At 47.7% G+C, this 22,574-nt stretch overlaps 1 protein-coding gene across 2 annotated transcripts in view; it reads left to right on the top strand.

Moving 5' to 3' along the window:
• The first annotated feature begins 3,285 nt into the window (after positions 1–3,285).
• GIGYF1 (GRB10 interacting GYF protein 1) overlaps positions 3,286–22,574 on the top strand; it is a 1,483,862-nt gene continuing 1,464,573 nt past the window's right edge. For both annotated transcript variants that reach the window (XM_086946110.1, XM_086946109.1), the window contains exon 1: positions 3,286–3,646. The gene's annotated coding sequence lies outside the window, so the exon portion shown is untranslated. The remainder of the gene's footprint in view (positions 3,647–22,574) is intronic.

Raw genomic sequence — 22,574 nt, 5'->3', positions numbered from 1 at the left:
AAGCAGAGCGAGACTATAGCGTCTTAAACAGACTTTACCCAACTTGGCGATTTGGTGCTGTGCCCGTGGCTTTTAGGTCAATGCGCGTGCACATCACCAAATCGCCGTCTGTTCCCTCAGCCGCATTCCTCCCACACCTTTGAAGTGAAGCTTAGCTTCACTTCAAAGGCCCCTGATGCTTAACACCCTCTCCCCTGCCCGCCGTGTCGCATTTCTCCTCCCCCCTCCCCACAGCAATGCCCTCCTTCTTGTTTTATTTATTTTGGGAGCGTGCAGGGCGGAAGCTGCAGTGCCTCCTTGTGTCCCCTGCACCACTCCCCCCTTGTCTCTCTGTGCCCGCCCCCACCACTCCTATTGAGCTGCTTGTTTTCATTTGCAGTACACCATGTGCGCATTTACTTTGATAACAGAGGCTCACCGTTTTAACTAGTTTTAATTCCCCAATCTGACCGACATCTGCGCATGTTTTAGTTTTCCATGCCGCCTGGTCCTGCCCTCAAACCTTCCAGAGCTTGGTCACTTCTTTACAGTCTCTGTTCTGCTGAAGTTCCTCGGACCCCAAGCAGTCTGCCAAGAGCTTTATTTTCCTTCTGTTCCCTCAGCCGCACTCCTCCCACACCCCCGCTCCGCCCCCTCCCCTGCCTGCCGTGTTGCATTTCTTCTCCCCCCTCCCCACAGCAATGCCCTCCGTCTTGGCTCGTTTTGCTTGTGGGAGCGTGCAGAGCGGAAGCTGCAGTGCCTCCTTGTGTCCCCTGCACCACTCCCCCCTTGTCTCTCTGTGCCCGCCCCCACCACTCCTATTGAGCTGCTGGACATCTGCGCATGTTTTAGTTTTCCATGCCGCCCAGTCCTGCCCTCAAACCTTCCAGAGCTTGGTCACTTCTTTACAGTCTCTGTTCTGCTGAAGTTCCTCGGTCCCCACGCAGTCTGCCAAGAGCTTTATTTTCCTTTCCAGCTTTGTGGAAGGGCATGTCCAGGCTGCAGGCGGTTTCATAGTCCTGGTAGGGATACAAGGAACACACTTCCATCTCAAACTTGCCCTCGCTACTACAGCTTCACAGCGTGCATACATCTTCCAGACATATTTTCCCACAGAGCAACCCACTGCACACCCTTATGACTTCCAACACCAGCCAATATATTAACAATTTTAACACAAAAATGGCACAAAAAATATTTAAAGTGCAAACCGATTGTATGTTTATTGTATGAAGAGCATTGGGATGCCCCTCCTGGTGATTAATCTGCTGCCTTACCCCCTTGTATTTCATTTGTTGTCAGATTTATATAGCTCGAACTCGAAGGTATTGGAACACTTTACATGAGCACCAGTATGTTACCCAAGGACACATTCATTTTGGTAGGCATTGGGAGATTGGGATTTGCCCAGAATCGCCAGATGCTGAGCCGACATCGAGGCTGGAACCTGGTTCCCCAGCTTCAAAGTCAGCAGCTCTGGATAAACGACTTCTGTAACTTGAAACTGTTGCCACCCCATACCTTCTCCTTAATCACCATTTGTAATGATTGTCACCTTCTGTGTACTGTATAGCGCTGCGATTCCCTTGGGTCATGCACACACACAACTTTCAAAAAATACTAAATAAGGGAGGATACATTACAGATAGGGATTCTAGAGCTGTGCAGTGTATGTGGACAGTCACTGTACTTGATTTATAAAGGCAGAACGGGCCATGAAACAGTGACGTCACTAGGTGCTGACAGGGATATATACAAGAGGATAGTTGCACTCGGCCAGCTAAGTAAAAAGCTGCTTTTGACTGCACCGGGCCAAACTGGGCCTAGAGTGCTAAAGTGCATAGATGGAGCATAGGCGTTGGTACTGTTGGGGTACAGCCTTAATCCCTAGTGTGCCGATGCCTGACGTACTACTGACCTCTCCACAGCCATGCCTACCGAACGGAGTACATGCTTGTATATATGTATATAGCCAGGCAACTATAAAGTACAACAAAAAAAACATTTAACAAGGTATTTGACCAATATTTTATTAAGTCTCAAATGTGTTTATAATTGTGAATATTTCACACATTGCTGAGATGGCTTTTAAATAAAAGGGTTGTACATGAGCACAGAGCTGAACGCCACGCGTTCATTAGACTTGAAACTCGAGGCTGCTAAACTGCAAGTCTCTGATTTTTTTATCCAGTCATGTGTACCTCTGCCATGTGCTCTTTCAGGCTTTTTGTAGCCAGTTGGTTCCTAGTCACCCACCTGGGGTTGCTTGAGTTTTTCCTCCTGTACATCACGTACATACAAAACATGTTGCATTACAAATGCTACAGGTGTCACATTTGAAAAAGTTAAAAGTATTGGCATTGTAAATGACAAAGCTATTAATTTTGCTATTTTCAAGACCAACACATAAAAAAATGTGCCATTTACAAAATCAATAGCTCCAACTTTTCTAATGCGAGACCTATTGCATTTCCAATGCTTGTTTCTTTACTGTGTTGATTGGCTGCTGTCTTTTCAGTAAAGAAATAGAGAAAAGCATAATCCTCGCCTCCTGTCCTTAATAGAATTGAAAATTCTTGGCACGAATGTTAGCAAATTTTTAACTCTGGGGGAATGCTATGGTTTGACTTGTGACTGAAGACTGGCTAGAAGAGGATGGTTCTCCTGGAGCCTGTAATCTAATAAACCTTCATTCAACACTTTATTTTCCTGGTGACTCATCTATCATTAGAGAAATGTACTTTTAACACTGGGACTTTGAGGCGAGCAGGTCGCGGGGTGCTGGACTATCATGTAAATAAACTGCTGACTGAAACGTACCTGCTTCCAGTGTCACTAGACTAAATCTCGCGTTCGCCTACTCACGTAAAACCACAGCAATAGAACCTCTCGCCTTTTATTACTAAAAGCCCAGACCTGTGCGGAGTCAGTTTAGTCTGGCGCGCTGCGGATTACACAAATACAACGCCGCTTGTCTTTCTTCTGTTTTAACTGAGATATGGTTCGTCCAATTCCAGCTACGTCATTAGCCATAACGTCTCAGCCACGAGCCCACTAGCGACAGAAAGCAAGTAAACGCGTCACGCCTTCGCGCCCCGCCCCCTTTCTGAAACGTTGTCCCCCGCACTCCTTTCAAATAATTGAACCGAAAGCTAGGACGTTTTGCCTGACTCACCAGTGCTACTGTCGCGACGCAACACTTTTGCGCATGCGCCTCTTGACGTTTCGAGCGCCTTCACGCTCTTTTTGCTCGCCGTACACCTCTTCCTCCTCGCACCCCTCCCCTATCGCACTAAGTCACGTGACGAGACGGGCGAGGGCGGCCATCTTGTACAAACACGAAAACAGAAGGGAGGAGGAGAGCAGGAGGAGACAGCAACCGCGGAGCTGAGGAGGAGTGTCACACAGAGTGATAGCGGCGGGGAACTCGGGGCGCCCAGCAGCGGACGGACCGCAGGGCGGAGGGAGAGCGTGCCCTTCCGGGTAGCGGCCCTCCATTTAACAGCCCCGGGCCTAAGGGCGGCGCGATACCGAGGAGGAGGCCGCGCCCCCCCCTCGCCGACCCCTTCCCTGTGGCGAGAGCCGCCCCCTCCAGAAAGCCTCCAGGAGCCTGTTTCCTCTCAAAACCACAACTGTCAGCTGGGACAGAGCGGCCTGCCTGCTGCAGGTGAGTGGGCGTGATGGTGGCCAGGGGGTGTGGGAGCAAGGGCTGAGGCCCTGTGGCGGAACGGGAAGAGGACTGCTTGGAACACGGAATGGAAGAGACGGTCCTGTCAACCTCTTCTATGTGACCCAGACTCTCATTTAGACAACCCATTCCCATTTTTATTCATAAGCGGCCTGCTGTCTTCAAAATATCTCTCCGTTCCAGTGTATTTCCCTGGAAAGTGTCATTATTTATGAATGTTGAGCGGTCTGGAACCCCCCTGCTTCTTCGGGGGGGGAGGGGTTTACTTTTATGTTTCTAAGTTGTAATATGTGCATGCTTTTGTGTCATGCAGCGGGAAAATGGGTCCATAACGTGCATGAAGTATTTTTTAGTAGTATTTGATGCAATAGCAGTGTGTCAACAGGGGCCTCTCTCTTAAGATATGCATTTCTATAAGTAACACTGCACCTCTTTGCATTCAGGCAGAATGCTTAGTTGTTTAATATAAAGGACATAGTTTCATCAACGTCTGAAGAGATGGGGCAGGAGTGATTTGTGGGCGCTTTATATTTTATCTGTTTAGGTTGGTCCTTTCTTGCTGTGATGTACAATCCTGCAAGGGCTGCACCAGTGTTTACTTGCATGTTGACAAGTTTGTGTATGTGACCAGTGGTGAAAATCATAGCAGTCACGTGGTCTTTACGTGTAAGCAAAAAAAAACCCCGAATTTTCCTGTTCCAGTCGGAGTGTTTTTTTTCCAGGCAAAAGTTTAAGCGAGCGCGATTTTTCAATGCCCGTTGCGTGACATTCGAGCTTTGTAAAGTTGAAGGCGGTACACTTCCCAATATTACATATTCGGCTATTTTTTAGGAAATTAAGTCAAAGCACCACAGAACTCGACAAATAATGCGTGTTTATATACCGGAGTCTACATACTGTATGCCTCCTTTGCACCTAATAAATGTAATTGTTAAGCGAACTTTTTTTTTTATAAGACAAACAGCGAGCCGTTTCACTTTTAGATCCGGTTGCTAGAGTGGCATTTCAGTGTGAGGGCCGACGGCTGCACTGACAGGTTGAGAGCTATGGCAGTACTCTGGTATTAATAGGCACGGTTTTATGCTCTTGACACGCCTGTTTGGGAACTAGTGCTCTACATTTTGGGCTCCTAGTGGCTATACTTCGCAGGACCGGGATAGAGGGTGGTTGGTTGCAAAAGAAGCCCCTTTTTCACACTTGACTTCGTTGTGCGTCCTTGGTGATTTGGCTGCTTTTCTATGTCCGTACACTTATTTGTAAAATTGGAAGCGGGTTTGTGCAACTCAAGTAAACTAGTACAGGTAACTCCTAGCCTTTGATGCTTTGATTTTGGAATTACATTGGCTTGCATGAGACAAGTGTATTTTCTGTCTGATCGCATGCATGACAATCGGAAGGCATTTTACTTTGTCTGTGCGAGATGAGAAGAACTATTGAATGTGGTCTTTAAAGTGGATGATGTTGATTTTGACTAAAAGCTAGTAGATTTAATTGATCAATGGATGAATCAAAGTTATTATTAACCAACGAGGCACAAGTTCATCGGCGCTTGACACTTTTATTTCATATAAATCATTGCAAGCTTCTCTCGGTGGGGTTTATAAGCTTGTTACGGTTTAGTAGTCTTGTAAATACCACCTGCGCGTGGTTCCATTTGAATTGAAACCATGCTCAACGTTTATTTTTCCGTTCTCCTAAATGGCTGACACTTCCCATTAGTTCCCCTATTGATTAGTGTGAGAAAAGTTTGTGTGTACGGTTGTCAAGTGCTCCAGACAAGAGCCGGCAGCAGAAGTGGAGCAAAGGCATTCACCGGAGCCGCCCACTAACAAAGGGCTTGCTTATTTTCGAAAACAATGGCACTGGAAAAAAAACAAGATTTGAATGACTCGTTGCGAAAGGGTCGTAGCTGTACAATTGATGGTGTCATTCTACCTTCTGGACTGGCATTGATCTATGGGGTTACTTTATATAATGGATTTGGTGGTGGTGGCTGTGGCTGTCTGTAAGGAAACGGGATGATGTAGTGATTGTGTGCGCAATGGCATGCTGGGGAGTATTGATGCTTGTGAGAATGTGCAGAAGCATGAAATGTTGGTGTCAATGAGCTCTAACGGGATCGGTCAGGCTGTGGTTGCATCTAGAAGCCTAACACGAAATAAAGAACTTAACTCCGAACTGAACCACTTCAGACGTTTGTGTTGTGATCCTGCCGTCCATCTAGAACAGAGGGGTTTGCTCATCAGGTGGATTTGATGCCAGCTCAGGCCTGTGATGAATCTGCACACTGAATGGCTGGTCTCTGCGCCTTTAATAGAGCTGTAGAGCACTCTATTCCACAAGCCTCTGCTTTCTAATAAAGTGGCACTGTTTAACTTATGCTAAAGCGTCCTCTGTACTCTGTAATATAGTTCTTTTGTTGAACCTTGTGTGCTGTATGATAAAGCTACACCCAGGACTGCTGGCCATTGTACATTCTGTACTGCTCACCCATTTGCGAGTTGCTGTCAGTGACGGTGACTTGCTCGTGTTGTGTAATAAAATTGTACTCTGTACTTCTGAAGTCTGTATTTTGTCGCACTTGGTACGGCTTTTGTGTTTTCTGACCATATTATTATTATATTAATTAAATTACTTCTTTATATGCCTTATAAATTAAGATTCTATATCTTCTGCACTTAACGAAGCTCGTCATCTTTTGAGGCAGGTGAACGTAAGAACCGAGTGTGTTAGTCATACATTGTTTACCTGGTTCACGCAGAATTTGGAGCTATTTGAGCAGTTATTCTACAACTATCGAGAGGACATTGTTCTTGTTGGTACAGCTAGATGGCTTCCAGTCAATGGCAATGCCATATCTATTGTTAGTTCTTACTTCGGAAACCGACATTTCTTCACGTTTGTAATAAAGGCAAAGCCTGAAGCTCCCTGGCGTCTGAGCGGTAGTTTGCCTGTTGCCAGTTTCTGCTCCAAAAGAGGTGCACGTTAATTAGTAACTCCTGGTGTTCGGATGGGATCGATAAACGCTTCGCTGTCTCAGCATGGAGTCTCCAAAATGGCTTGTGCGGGTTTCCCAACCTTTCTTTGCAAACTGCCTGCTCACCAGCGAAGCGGGTCGTGCTCTCGGACTGTGATCCTCGGCATGTGTGTGGAGCAGGCCTACTTAATCCTCCTCAGTCGGGCTTTAATAGCTGTTGCGGTCCTTCTGATACTTTTCATCTACAGTGCCCGATAGTTGGGATCGCAGCTTGTAGAGAGAGGCGAGAGTCTAAACGTTCGCTCTTCATTTTAAGAGAGGTGGTTTTCGGACGTTTAGTCTCGTCAAATAAGTGTAAGCCCTACGCTTTTAACTCTTGCAACCTGCGTGGCATGTGGGTACATTTGCTACGTCACTCCAAGATGAACTTTTGTCTCGGTTATTTGCCAGTCATCCTCCAAGGGAGGCACTCGGTCTGGATGAACGATCGACGTCATCGGTGGGTGTCTAGCTGCTGTTCTCCATTGCCATCATGCCCCTTTCAAACGCTTTTCCTCTGTAGGTTGTTTACTTGGTCATGCCATTATTTTAGGCCAGCAGTTATTAGATATGCATTTTCTAAGTGCAAGTATACGTAGTTAATAGTCGGAACTGAACTTTACATTTGCTCTATTATACGAGATTCACTGAACGAGTGCCTGATGACTTGCAGGGGCGCCGCTAGATGTTTTTTAGAGGGAGTCATACGAGGAGGCTCATATAAAACTGGCATTCAAGCTATAACGGGGGATCATAAAGTATGTATGTTCCGCTGAAGTTCAAGCCAGACTCTGCTCGATGTCCTCTTGCACCCTCGAAACATGCTTTCATGTGGCTTCTGTCTGCCATACACACTCTAACCTCAAGTGCCAAGAATGAGACAGTCCATCATTGATGTAAAACAGGATTACAATATATCCAGCTAGTGGATGAAATACACAACTAGAAAACATGACCCAGTTTCCCTGCATGTTTTTGTGTGCCTAGGTGACTATTTGATTTCCCTGATCCTCCTTTTCAGGTCTCGCCTGCGACAACTCGTGTTCTCTTGCTTGCAAAATATATTATTGTATGCAACAAGAGGCTTGCAGCCCACCTATTGGTTAACATTCATTGCCTTCGTTGTTGCTCTTATCTGCTGCCTTTTAATTGGCCATCAGGTGCTGGCTTCACTTCTTTAGGCTAGAGCATGGGCCACATACTGATTGCTTCATTTGACTACTGTCCTTTTGCTGCTTGTACTGTGATTGAGGTACTGCTTTACAATTTTCTTCCTTGTCATTCTTGTTTAACCTCTTTCAATTTGTGGCTATGTTTTACTATGCCACTCACTTCAGATAAGCCCTTTTCTCGTTTGAAACAACATGCCCATACTCTTCTAATTCCTGGAAACAGTTCCCCGTACTTGTTGTGAAAAGATAACCGCCCGGGATGGTTAATTCCGTTAGCAAAATGCGTCAGCTACAATAAAAGGCAGACTGAGGGAGAGGCAGACAACTAGACAGGTCGTTTTGCCAGGGTGCCTGCTTGCGTGAAACTAAATGCAAGTTTGCGCAACTGGTCAGTCTGCAAAGGTAAAGACTGCTCAGAGCCCACTGAGCTGTGAAGTGTGTGAACATTTGCACTATGTACATCCTGGGTATTTCCAAAATATATATTTTGGAAGCACATTTTTTTTTTAATTTGCACTTTTTGTAGTATCCTATTTTATACTGTGAGTAATTCAAGTTTAAAATAATGAATTGTATAGTCACATTGCTCTCTGTCAGACTGAGACCTCTTGGCACTAAATATACACAAGTCGCTATTCTCCTCTGCTCCAACCAGGATTCAATTGTGTTTTTAAAGTACAATGGTGCAATGTCCACTGTTTAACTTAATATGTGGTGCGTTATTTTATATGTAGTTACCTGAAGGTGAACGGACAAAACTTAGGGAATAATTTAATTTAGCCATTCCTTTGACCCTACCCCCACGCTCGCTCACCACTGTTGCGCACAGCATCCCAGTTCCCATACTTTTCCTAATATACTTCGACCACTGGATTTATAAAGCGTGGCTAATCACCTGATGGGAGATCCAGGCGGTTGCAGGTCCAGGTGGTTTATTCGAACAGCCAGGACTTGAGGGCCGTTTAGAATTCCGGAGGTGAAGTCATGGTCCAGAGGTGCGTGGGGAGGCTGTCCAGGTTTTTCCTGCAATGTGGGAGATGGAGCAGCCTCCACTGCTGCTTTTATCAGGGCTCGAAAAATCCCAAAAATGGTACTAGTCCTGCAGGACTAGTACCTTAAAAAATGTTCTCGACCTAACTGCAACTTACTTGACCTCCGTCTCTGAAAGTGTAGCGAATGTGACAAGATAACAAGATTTAAAGGCATCTTTATTGCTCATTAACTTTGTGAGCAATAAAAATGCCTTTCAATCTTATGTTGTCACATTTGTTCTGTTTTCAAAGACCGAGGACAAAAGTTGGTTTGTTTTCCTACTCGCCAGAAAGGGCGAGTAGGACCTAAAAACAGCTCTACCTTGTTAAATTTAGCTCGACTATGCGAGCGGTCGAGTGGAATTTTCGAGCCCTGAATTTGATAGATGCGGGGAGTATAGGCAAGTTGGAGGTGGAGCGTATTCTTCTTGACTGTTGGTGGAAGTTCAGGCAGTGGTTAAAGTAGGCAGGTCCTTGGTTGTGTAGAGCCTTGTGTGCGTGGGTCAGCAGCTTGAATTGGCATCTCTTCTGTACAGGGAGGCAGGGGTGTGATGTGGGTTCGTCTGGGAAGAACAAGGATGAGTCTGGCTGTGGCGTTCTGTATGGTCTGAAGTCTCTGTAGAATGTGTGCATCGATTCCTATGTAGAGGGCATTGCCTTAGTCCAGTCCGCTAGTGATGAGGGCTTGTGTTACAGTACAGCTTATATGTAGTGGTAGCCGCTTGAAGATCTTATGTAGCATGCACAGAGTGAGGAAGCAGTATGTCCTCTCTAAATACTAATCGTGGATGATGAACCACAACATAGGTTCGGTGTGGGATCGCTGTGAGTTAAAATCTTTTCCCGATAATGGTAGGATATGGTGATCCTCTAGTTATGGTTGACTTCTGTAGGATGCTAAATAGTTCTCCAACCTATTTTGGGGGTAATGGTTCCCTCGATCTTTCCCCAATAGTGCTTCCCTATGGCACTTGAAAGATAGGCAGATCCTCTAATTATACGAATTTTCTGAATTGTCCCCCCAAAAAGTAAAATGGTCTCCGATTCTTTTAAGACGATCCGTATTAGAGAAGACATACTACTACTTTTAATTATGAATAAGGATTGAAAATTGCTATTCCTTCTTGCCGAGATGTATTCATCATAAAGCATACCCCGTCATCATAACGAGGCATATGACATTGTGCCAAAATTAGGAGAGACAATGATAATTAATATCCTGAAGGAGGTGGTTTATAAATAAGTCCACCGAAACTCGTCAACATCCTCTTTTATATGGTTAAATTTGAGGACCATTTGAGTCTAATCAAATGAGTACTGATAGACTCCAACAGAATTGATTCAATCGAACTAAGCGAGCCTTGATTTTTTTTTTTTAATGTTTCTCTTGTTTCCTGTCTAGTATATTTTAAGCATTATGTTTGTCTTGTGTATGAATTTGTTGATACACATTTTTTAACTGGTCTAAATTTGGTTTTTAGTTTTATGAATTTCTGGTGATAATAAAATAATTTCTGTGATATTTGAATTCATTTTTGTCCGTGTTTATAATTGACGACTCTCGGGTGTGTTGCTAAGGGAGCATAGTCGCTCCTACACCAAACCCATAGCTTCAGTATTGCAGATCTATAACTCCAAAATCTCAGTGCCTCAATCTTGTATGGCTCAGTTATGGGCGCATGCAAATCTGGACCCGTTGGTTGTGGCACAAAATAAATATGTACGATCTCTAACTGGTTTGCCGCAATCTACTCCCCTTATTCCACTTTATATGGACTTGGGGTGCCACTCCATTAGGGACGTAGCTCGTTATGGATTAGTATTATACTGGAGACTATGGGTGACTCCCGAATTAGTCAATTATGCATTGGGCGTGCTTGAAATTCGGGATATGGATGTGAACCAGAAAATTGAGTGGTTGAGGAGTGTTAAAAACATTCTCTGTGAGTTGGGACTGAATCAGTTGTGGACTTCCCCCGAGGGAAGTTGCTTTCTCAGCAAATCAGAGTTAAAGGCAGCTTATTGGCACATGATTTATTCTCGAAGGTTTACAACTTCCAGCAGTCCTACCCTGTCAAACACCTTCCTACAAATGGAATCAGAACCTAATTATGAACAGTACTGGGATCTAATTACCTTGTCTCGCGGTCGTAAATTATTCCACCAGTTTAGAGTGGGAACACTACCAACCAAGGCTTTCACTTCACAGTGGTCTAACTTGAATGGTAATTATTGCAACTGCCCTTTTTGCCCAGTCCGGGCTGAAACTGTGGCCCACATCCTATTTGTTTGCCCAGCGTATATAAACCAAGGAGATGCTGGCTGAAACCCGTGTGTTCATCTATGGGGACTAGGGTCCACAGTGAGGCTTACAGACTATTCAAAACCGCAGTGGATGGCCCCTTTGTGATTGCTATTGCTAAATTCTTGGGTTGGGTGTGGGTGATTCGCTGGTTTGCAGGGAGGTATAGATAATCCTCCACCTTTCTTAACCTCATGCGTGCTAGCGTTATTCCGCTCGCACGCTGAGATTTGCGAAAACGCATATGGCTGAGATACCCGCCACCCCCTCTCAACACAATCCCCAAAGGAGGGAAACCGGAAACAGTTCTTGAAGTTTTTGGAAGAGGGAGGGAGTGACCCTCCCCGGCCGTATTTATTAAAACAAAAAATTATAACATTAAACAGTTTCATATTAATGTACAATTTCATTACCACATTGCGATGTTTGGTTAACCTTAACAGATTCTCTAATACAGAGGTTCTCCTAGCCGAACTAACAACCTACAAAACATTTTCTTGAAATATTGAAATTGTACATCCTAACGTTTAAGGGCCAACGGCAAGGTCGTAACCGGTGTCAAGATCCCTAACCAGAAATACCCCCCCCCACTTGGGAGGGGCGACAGCACTGAGGCGTACCTCAAGTGCAACTACCAATTTCCCTTGACTTGACGGGGGCCCCAATAAACTCGACGCCACTTAAAGGTCGTTCGAGGACTCGTGTGAGTATCTAGAAGGTAGCGTAGACCTCCCCCCCCAAACCCCACACAACTTACCACATCTGCCGTCGCAGACGTCACTGGCCCCGGGAAATTCCCCAGGAGGGGGCTGTAACCCCTCCTACACAGGAAGGGGCCTTGACCGCCTTTCCTTTCCTTCCGGCGGCCTCTCCTTAGACAGGACCGCCTCCCCGTTGAGGGGCCAAAGGCCACCTCTCCCGAGCGCTCCCATCCGTGTTGGGTGACGCCCACTCATAGGGATCTTCCAATTACTGCTCACCGATCATGACCTTACCGCCCGACCAAAATAAATACGACAATGCTAACTAAACCAACAATACATTGGCCACTATGACCAAAATAAGCATGCTTATAAATGGACACTAAAAACCGAATATCTTTAATCACAAAACATACATAAAATCGACCAACTTTATTACACACTCAATATCAACACGATAATACCACAACCTGTAAATGAAATAGAATTATCGATCCATTTTATTACAAACAACTGGCTGTCTTCAGGGGCTGGTGGGTGGGTCAAAATTGGCTCTTCGTTCCGTCTCGAGCTCACGTGCAGCGAGGAGGTGCAGCTTCAGAGCACAGGAACAAGAGGATGTCTTCTGGTCTTGCGTCCCTTTTTATCCGTCTTCAGGGCGGGCGTAAACCCGCCCCTGCCTGCCCCGAGGGCGTGGCCAGCCGCGTCAGTGTCTAGGCCAGCCCACTCTAGGGCGGGAAAGGGCGCGCCCCGGCTACGCCGCTTCGGGCATACCAGCCGAGACGCGCCTCCCGCCCAAAATGGCTTCCCGGGGGGATCGAGGTACTCTGCCATACGTTCGGGGGGACCGAGTGGTCGCCCCTTTCCATATGGCTGAGATACCCGCCACCCCCTCTCAACACAATCCCCAAAGGAGGGAAACCGGAAACAGTTCTTGAAGTTTTTGGAAGAGGGAGGGAGTGACCCTCCCCGGCCGTATTTATTAAAACAAAAAATTATAACATTAAACAGTTTCATATTAATGTACAATTTCATTACCACATTGCGATGTTTGGCTAACCTTAACAGATTCTCTAATACAGAGGTTCTCCTAGCCGAACTAACAACCTACAAAACATTTTCTTGAAATATTGAAATTGTACATCCTAACGTTTAAGGGCCAACGGCAAGGTCGTAACCGGTGTCAAGATCCCTAACCAGAAATACCCCCCCCCACTTGGGAGGGGCGACAGCACTGAGGCGTACCTCAAGTGCAACTACCAATTTCCCTTGACTTGACGGGGGCCCCAATAAACTCGACGCCACTTAAAGGTCGTTCGAGGACTCGTGTGAGTATCTAGAAGGTAGCGTAGACCTCCCCCCAAACCCCACACAACTTACCACATCTGCCGTCGCAGACGTCACTGGCCCCGGGAAATTCCCCAGGAGGGGCTGTAACCCCTCCTACACAGGAAGGGGCCTTGACCGCCTTTCCTTTCCTTCCGGCGGCCTCTCCTTAGACAGGACCGCCTCCCCGTTGAGGGGCCAAAGGCCACCTCTCCCGAGCGCTCCCATCCGTGTTGGGTGACGCCCACTCATAGGGATCTTCCAATTACTGCTCACCGATCATGACCTTACCGCCACAGGCCGGATAGTTGACCGGCTATCCGGACCCCCCAAAAAGCTCCTACCTAAAGGTCATGCTTTAACGTTTTTAACCATGCTAAGAAGTCTCCTATGAGTAACTCATTCCCCACCCGAGACAAATGCACACCATCCCCCGAATACATACTGTCATCATTAATACAGCCATGCGAAATAGAATGCAATGTCCCGGAACGGAACAACCTACTCACTTTGTTATTAAGCTTTCTAACAGACTGATTCAAAGCAGGAATAGAAATAGCCCCCCGCCACACCTTTCGTGGGATCATATGGGACCACGCAATTGTGCACCCCGGAACTCTCCTCGCCAACCAACTTACAGTGGAAAGCATTGCCTCCAGGAGAAGTCGTCTACCGGTGGTGACCAAATCATTGCCCCCTAAATGCACTATGACTATAGACGGCGGTGACCTTGTCCGCCCTAACAAATCCTCAAAATATGCTTGAAACTGGTCAATACAGAGACCGCCTCTTCCGTAGAAGGACACCCTGTACCCGTATTCCCCAGCTACGTGAATCATGTCACCTGCTTTGAATACGTCCGCGGCACGCCTCACGTATGAGTGGCCCACGACCCACACCTCCTTTTTCACAGCCGGTGATGTCTGACCGCTGGCCCGGTGTTGGGTCGACTGCATAGTCCGCCCCGCCTCGTAGGCTTGCGCAACTGAAAACCAAACAAAAACAAGAGGCGTGAGTACGTCATTACAGCTTTACAACATGTGCAACCGCACATACCTCTTATAACAATTGGAGGACCAACGCCCCACTCGTTTCACTTGTTCAACATTAAGACCCCTGGCTGTAGCTTCCGTAGCAGCCCCTATCCGAAAGGAATGGGTCCCAAACTCGCCCGGGTTCAAGCCCGCAGCGGCAATTGACATCGCAAGCACCCGCTGAAACTGAAATTTCGTCAGTGGGGTGGCGTCCGCGTGTCTCAACAAGGTCCCCCCCCCCATAATGCCACCCTTCGTGCTAGGTAATCTTCCCCCCCCATAATGCCACCCTTCGTGCTAGGTAATCTTCTAAACACTTTACCGGACACATGGAGGACCCGGGAATCCTGCGTATGATTATGCAGTCACCCATCCCGTCTTGATCGGTCTTGGACCTGACAAAGGAGACCGTCATTGCCTCTCCTCTGATCTGAACGTGTTCTTGGCACAAACCCCCTGCCACATCCTGTTTGTTCCTTGCCACCAGTTCGCTTACTCGCATCGCCCCGTGAAATGCTAGCGTAAAAGCGGCTCGGAACAACACCGCCTCAAACTGAGATGAACATGTGGCAGGGAGTGTAGCCAACAACTGGGCCAACCTATCCAAACCTATCGGGCGCCTCTCATCTACTCTGCGACCTCAAGGCGTTGCCACCCACGCAGCGCTTTCTGTACAACGAAAGACGCTGTCGGGTCCTGGATACTATGAGCCCTGGCAACAAAGGAAATAGCAGCACGATGCCTCTGGGCCGTAGCCACAGATTTCCCAGCCCTACGTAAGGACATCAGAAAATTCACTACCCATTCCTCGTGGCCCCAAAGCCTCTCTCTATCAGTCCCCAAAAAGGCTAAATAGGACCTAAACGCCCCTTCATATGCTTTCCTCGTCCGTGGTGCTAGACTCTCTCCCACGAGGTGACGAAGTTCGGGGCACCGAGAGACCAGAGAGCTTCGGGGAAGGGTGCCGGCTCTGGGTCCGCTGAGGGAAGGAAACCCGAGAAAGCCTGCATATGAAAACGAGACAGTGCATCAGCCGCCTGATTCATTACCCCTGGGACATGTTTTGCTCTGAACAGCACATTCAGTTGCATACACAGTAAAACAATTTCTTTGAGCAGTCTTAAAATCAGTTTACATCGTGCTGCCTGACTATTGATGCACTCGACCACGGTCATATTGTCAGACCAAAATATCACAGAGTGATCTTTGAACCCTTCTGGCCAGGTTCTCAGGGCCACCAAAATGGGAAAAAGTTCCAGGAAAGCAATATTACTTGTCAGACCATTGTCATGCCACCATGTCGGCCACCTTTGTGCCGACCATTTTGTGCCGAAGATGGCACCAAAACCTATGCTACCTGCTGAATCTGTCCATAGCCCCAGCTCTTCAGAGGATACGGCTGGTTTGTTCCAGATGACTCGACCATTAAAGTCCGCCAGAAATGCTAACCAAATACGCACGTCCTGGCGGACCTCAGCCGATAGTCTCGTGCGATGATGGCCCTCCTTTAGGCCGACCATAGCTTGGGCAATTGAACGAGAAAAGGGGCGGGCCATCGGTATAACTCTCAGGGCAAAATTCAATTGTCCCACCAACTGCTGTAATTGATGCAGCGTAACTTTAGATCCATTTAGACACACTTGCAGGGCTGCCCTGAACTTCCACACTTTGTCAGTTGGCAAACGAAAACAACCTTCTCTGGAGTCTAACTCGATCCCCAGAAACTCGAGGCAAGTCGCAGGACCCACCGTCTTACCTGGTGCCAATGGCACACCAAACTGCTTCATTAATACACAAAATTCGGCCAAGGCCCGGCCACATTCGAGATCCCCGGCTGCCCCAAGGAACAGAAAATCATCAAGGTAATGCATTACATGTTGGAAACCCGTCTTCTTTGTGAAGACCCATTGTAGAAAACTACTGAATTTCTCGAAATAGGCACAAGATATAGAGCACCCCATCGGCATACACTTATCCATGTAATAATAACCCTGAAACATAAAACCTAGGAGACGCTGATCGTCCGGGTGTACCGGGAGCAACCGGAACGCTGACTCGATATCTGACTTCGCCATCAGCGCCCCGGGCCCCAGGCGATTCAAAATGGCTACGGCCTCATCGAAGGATGCGTACCGCACCGAACACACTTCTGGGTCTATTGCATCGTTTACAGAAAGACCACGTGGAGCTGACAAATTATGAATCAGTCGAAACTCACCCGGGTCCTTCTTGGGGACCACCCCTAAAGGAGAACAAACAAAATTCTGTACCGGGGGTACACTAAATGGGCCGGCGACCCGACCTCGAGTAACCTCTTTCCGGATCTTTTCCTGAACCACGGTCGTATGTTGCAGGACGGAAAGTTGATTTTTACACTTCTCCACGCCCTGAAAGTCCCCTACCGGGATGCGGAAACCATACGAAAATCCGTTCCGCAGCACCCCAGCAGAAGTACGATCCGGGTATTCACTGAGCCAGGGAATCATCGCCAAGGTATCAATCGGGGTAGGTAAAGGCGCCCCTCGGACTACGTTAGACCTGTTTGGCGCCTCCTCTCCCCCCGTTATCACCCGTTTTGGCTCTGCACGTGGACTCAGGATGGGACGACCCGCACCCACTACATTCATGTTTAAATTTACACGATCCCTGGGGCCTGGTACATTTACCTTTGTTGAAATTGAAGCAGAACCCCCTTTTTCCTGTATTGCCGGCAGGTCTCGAGTAATCGTCGGTACTCGTACCTGACCGAAAGGGCGTCCCCCCATAATGGCGGGAGGATTCGCCAACATTACTTCCTACCAATGGCATTTTCAACATACCTGTCTCCTTCATTTTATCCCATGTCAAAGAATCATAACAATCCCAGGTTAAGCTTTTATTATGCTCTTTTGCCTTTCTAAAAAGATTATCGTAGCAGAACCAATGGTTACCCTGGTGTGATGTCGAGTACCCCATGATTCTTGACTGATAGGTCGGCAACTCGGAAAGCAACTCGGGCCTACGTTCCCCCAAGATTGACGTAAAAATTCCCCATGCATTGCCCCAATTGCCGATAGTCTCATTTACTTTAAAGGCGGCCATTTTTGCGCGCCAAACACTCGGATGCATAAGATCTTTCTGACCCTTAACATGCTCCACCTCATAATGATCAACAAGCAACGAGAAGATGTTCACGTATTCCCCCGCCCAAATCTTCTCCTTAATTGCCAAAGGCACATGTTGACCCAACCTTTCTCTACGAGAGGGTGCTGACTCATCCCTCGCAATCGGCAATGGCCGCTTACCTGCACCGGACGCTGCATCTGCGGTCGCAATCGTCCCTTGTGGCTTGTCAACTACTGCAGCCGGCGCGGACGCCTTGGCTGCATCCCGTTTCTCGCGCAATTGCTTCATCAGCGCCTGGGCCTCGGCAGCCGTGGCGCCCTCACTACTGTCGCCCAACCACGCTGCAAGTTGTGCTGCCAGCTCGGGCGGCATATCCTCTTTGGACACGGGGGTGACCACCACAGGAATCGGATTCCCCTCCACTGGTACTGGGCGTCTCCCCCAGCTGGTCCCCTCCTTGGCCTCTTGGCTCTTCCTCCCGGAGCTGCTCCAGCCGACGGACGCTCCGGCCCCCCTTCCCCGTCTCTCTCCGCCACCCGCTTCTTCAGCTCAGTCATCTCCTTCATGAGGACCCGAACCATCTGTTCGGTCGTCATTCTCTTCCCGCCTTTCTTGGGCATTTCTCCAACAGAGTATCTGTAAGACAAAAAGAAAGATTACAACGCTCAAAATTGGCTCTTCGTTCCGTCTCGAGCTCACGTGCAGCGAGGAGGTGCAGCTTCAGAGCACAGGAACAAGAGGATGTCTTCTGGTCTTGCGTCCCTTTTTATCCGTCTTCAGGGCGGGCGTAAACCCGCCCCTGCCTGCCCCGAGGGCGTGGCCAGCCGCGTCAGTGTCTAGGCCAGCCCACTCTAGGGCGGGAAAGGGCGCGCCCCGGCTACGCCGCTTCGGGCATACCAGCCGAGGCGCGCCTCCCGCCCAAAATGGCTTCCCGGGGGGATCGAGGTACTCTGCCATACGTTCGGGGGGACCGAGTGGTCGCCCCTTTCCACTTTACGTGACGAGCTGGGCTCGTCATCAGCGTGCGAGGAGGCTACGCCATGACGAGCCCAGCTCGTCATCAGCCTGGAAGGGGTTAATAACCCTATAAAATTTTTGTATATGAATTTTAATGTTTTGATTGATCCTCTTTTAAAGGTGAAATGTTTTGTGGATTGCCATATGGGTGTATTTTAGAGTTGTATCAAATAACTTATTGTTTTAAATGGTATCGTCACAATCGTGCGTGTCGAGAGTGCAACGATTACTGATCATTTAGTCCCTGTGTTTGTACTGTGATGACTTTTGTGATTTTTTTTATTTTTATTTTTTAATCGAAATAAAGTTTATGAAATGAAATATAATTGATTTATGGGCCCTGAAATTCTAAATACAGTAAGTTGAGTGTTTTAGGGATTGTGTATGGTTGAATATAGTACAGTTTGACATTTGTAATTTATCACCCAAGAGATTCATTTTACATTGTATTCAGTTGCAGGCAGTTGTTCTAAATCCAGTCGACAACGTTTGTCATGCATCTGTGAAAGTTGGTTCTGGTGGGGTTGTCTGAGTAGGAGGGTGAGTTTGGTGTCGTCTGCGTAGGAAAATATGCTGAAACTGTGGGATCTGATTATGTGGGCCAGCAGGGTCATATGTGTTGAAGAGCGTGGGGCTGTGGGATGAGTCCTGGGGACACCGCAGGTGAACTCCTTGGATTCAGAGGTGGGATGCGGATCATCTGGGTTTTTCCCGTTAGGAAGGAGGTGATCCATCTGCATGCGTCCCCTTGGATGGCGATGTGAAGAACTCTTTCGATCAGTGTGTGATGGGATACAGTGTTGAAGGCATCCAGATTTATTTTCACTTGTACATGAGCATGGGGGAACACTTTTCGTCACGCAATAAGAATTTTAGTTAGTGGTCTTATTTTTTTTCTTTACCCCCCACTCATGGGGAGATAACTGATTAGCTCAGAATCACAGGGGTCCTAACAAGCTTTGGCAAACCTAATGGGTCCCACCTTTGAGACTATTGGCTTTCATTCAAGCTATACAGCTGAGCATTACCAACTTTGACCATGCAGCCATGCTCTCTAGCAGCATGACTGCTGCACACCATGGCTAAAAATAATTAAACCAAATAACAAAGTGTGAAAGAGGGCCTGAGGGAGTCGTATTTATAGACCTCTTGGTACCTTGTCCCCCAACTTAACAGTAAATAACACGAGAGATACCAAAAGTCTGATTACAGGAACCTATATAGTGTTCATTCTGTAAGACAAAACCAAAAGGTTAATGTATGAGGTACAACAATCCTGAGTGATATGAATGTGGAACTAAAGGAGAAGAAATGACTACAAAGACAGCCTAAAGAGTGCTCGAAAAAGTACCCATCAGCCCGCTCAATAGCGGAGCATCGTCATCTGGGTTGCATGGTTGAAATTGTGGTATCCAGTGTACCCTTCCTCAGGAAAAAACCTAAGGCTAGCAGAACGTGGACCACTTTGTTGACCCTCAACCATTAGAGATGATCAGGTGCAGACTGAAAGGGCTTGAGTTGCAGTGCTCAGAAAGTAGTGAGAAAAAAAGGAAGGATAAATTGTAATCCACGTGTTCTAAAAATACCTATCTTGATGTCATTTGAGAAACTTTATTGGGTCTGACCATCAAGGTGGTATGATTAAAAGCAGAGTGAAAACAAGCATTGGAAATGCAATAGGTCTCGCAGTAGTAAAGTTTGAGCTATAGGTGTTATTTATTTTTTTGTTTTTTATTTGTGTTTTTTCTAAATAGCTAAATTAATAGCTTTCTTCTTTACAAAGCCAATAGTTATAATTTTTGTAAATGTGACACCTCTAGCATTTGTAAAGCAACATGTTTTGTATTAACGGGACTTATATGTGACTTGTATGTATTGATATAAAAAAAAATCAATGGCTTAAAAAAACAATTAATAATTAATACGTAAATAAAATGGATTTTATTTTATATTGCCAATAGCTTAAAGTTTATTAAATATATTTAGTGAATATGCTGTGGTTGCGCTGAGTGAGGGGTTGAGGGTGAGTGAGGGGTTGAGGGTGAGTGAGGGGTTGAGGGTGAGTGAGGGGTTGAGGGTGAGTGAGGGGTTGAGGGTGAGTGAGGGGTTGAGGGTGAGTGAGGGGTTGAGGGTGAGTGAGGGGTTGAGGGTGAGTGAGGGGTTGAGGGTGAGTGAGGGGTTGAGGGTGAGTGAGGGGTTGAGGGTGAGTGAGGGGTTGAGGGTGAGTGAGGGGTTGAGGGTGAGTGAGGGGTTGAGGGTGAGTGAGGGGTTGAGGGTGAGTGAGGGGTTGAGGGTGAGTGAGGGGTTGAGGGTGAGTGAGGGGTTGAGGGTGAGTGAGGGGTTGAGGGTGAGTGAGGGGTTGAGGGTGAGTGAGGGGTTGAGGGTGAGTGAGGGGTTGAGGGTGAGTGAGGGGTTGAGGGTGAGTGAGGGGTTGAGGGTGAGTGAGGGGTTGAGGGTGAGTGAGGGGTTGAGGGTGAGTGAGGGGTTGAGGGTGAGTGAGGGGTTGAGGGTGAGTGAGGGGTTGAGGGTGAGTGAGGGGTTGAGGGGTTGAGGGTGAGTGAGGGGTTGAGGGTGGCTGAGTGAGGGTGAGGGAGTGAGGGTGAGGGTGAGTGAGTGAGGGTGAGGGAGTGAGGGTGAGGGTGAGTGAGTGAGTGAGGGTGAGTGAGTGAGGGTGAGTGAGTGAGGGTGAGTGAGTGAGGGTGAGTGAGTGAGGGTGAGTGAGTGAGGGTGAGTGAGGGTGAGTGAGTGAGGGTGAGTGAGGGTGAGTGAGGGTGAGTGAGTGAGTGAGGGTGAGTGAGGGTGAGTGAGGGTGAGTGAGGGTGAGTGAGGGTGAGTGAGGGTGAGTGAGGGTGAGTGAGGGTGAGTGAGGGTGAGTGAGGGTGAGTGAGGGTGAGTGAGGGTGAGTGAGGGTGAGTGAGGGTGAGTGAGTGAGGGTGAGTGAGTGAGGGTGAGTGAGTGAGGGTGAGTGAGTGAGGGTGAGTGAGTGAGGGTGAGTGAGTGAGGGTGAGTGAGTGAGGGTGAGTGAGGGTGAGTGAGGGTGAGTGAGTGAGGGTGAGTGAGTGAGGGTGAGTGAGTGAGGGTGAGTGAGTGAGGGTGAGTGAGTGAGGGTGAGTGAGTGAGGGTGAGTGAGTGAGGGTGAGTGAGTGAGGGTGAGTGAGTGAGGGTGAGTGAGTGAGGGTGAGTGAGTGAGGGTGAGTGAGTGAGGGTGAGTGAGTGAGGGTGAGTGAGTGAGGGTGAGTGAGTGAGGGAGTGAGGGTGAGTGAGTGAGGGTGAGTGAGTGAGGGTGAGTGAGTGAGGGTGAGTGAGTGAGGGAGTGAGGGTGAGTGAGTGAGGGTGAGTGAGTGAGGGTGAGTGAGTGAGGGTGAGTGAGTGAGTGAGGGTGAGTGAGTGAGTGAGGGTGAGTGAGTGAGGGTGAGTGAGTGAGTGAGGGTGAGTGAGTGAGTGAGGGTGAGTGAGTGAGGGTGAGTGAGTGAGTGAGGGTGAGTGAGTGAGGGAGGGTGAGTGAGTGAGGGTGAGTGAGTGAGGGTGAGTGAGGGTGAGTGAGTGAGGGTGAGTGAGTGAGGGTGAGTGAGTGAGGGTGAGTGAGTGAGGGTGAGTGAGTGAGGGTGAGTGAGTGAGGGTGAGTGAGTGAGGGTGAGTGAGTGAGGGTGAGTGAGTGAGGGTGAGTGAGTGAGGGTGAGTGAGTGAGGGTGAGTGAGTGAGGGTGAGTGAGTGAGGGTGAGTGAGTGAGGGTGAGTGAGTGAGTGAGGGTGAGTGAGTGAGTGAGAAACAAATATATGGTTTCAAAAAATCCAAATCGTTCAAGATAATAATGCCATATCTCTAAACTATTTCCTAGAATACACAATTTGAATTGGAGATTACAATAAACATTAACCTTAAACCAAAAGGATAACCAAATAAGCACGATCAAAATTCACAGCTCAAAGGTTCGGAACAGACCACATCAAACTCAATTGTGAAAAAAAGTCAAATGATTTGTACTTGATGCAGCTATCTCAGTGGGTTCCTGCTGCTGTCGCAGAGTCCCTTGCACTACCTCGAGGGCACGAGTTAAGATCCTTGTAGTACGCAACAGTGATTTGTGAACCAGCACCAATCAGCGGCGTGCACGCTGCAGGGCACACTTGTCATCCTTGTGTGTTTTTTCTCTATCTTTTGTTAATCTAAGTTTGCTTAAAAAAGAGTTCACTGGGTAGTTAC

This window comes from Lissotriton vulgaris, chromosome 12, assembly GCF_964263255.1.
Source record: "Lissotriton vulgaris chromosome 12, aLisVul1.2, whole genome shotgun sequence".
Classification (NCBI taxonomy): Eukaryota; Metazoa; Chordata; class Amphibia; order Caudata; family Salamandridae; genus Lissotriton; species Lissotriton vulgaris.
Note: the sequence above shows the minus strand (reverse complement) of the source record. Positions and strands in the feature narration are given on the sequence as shown.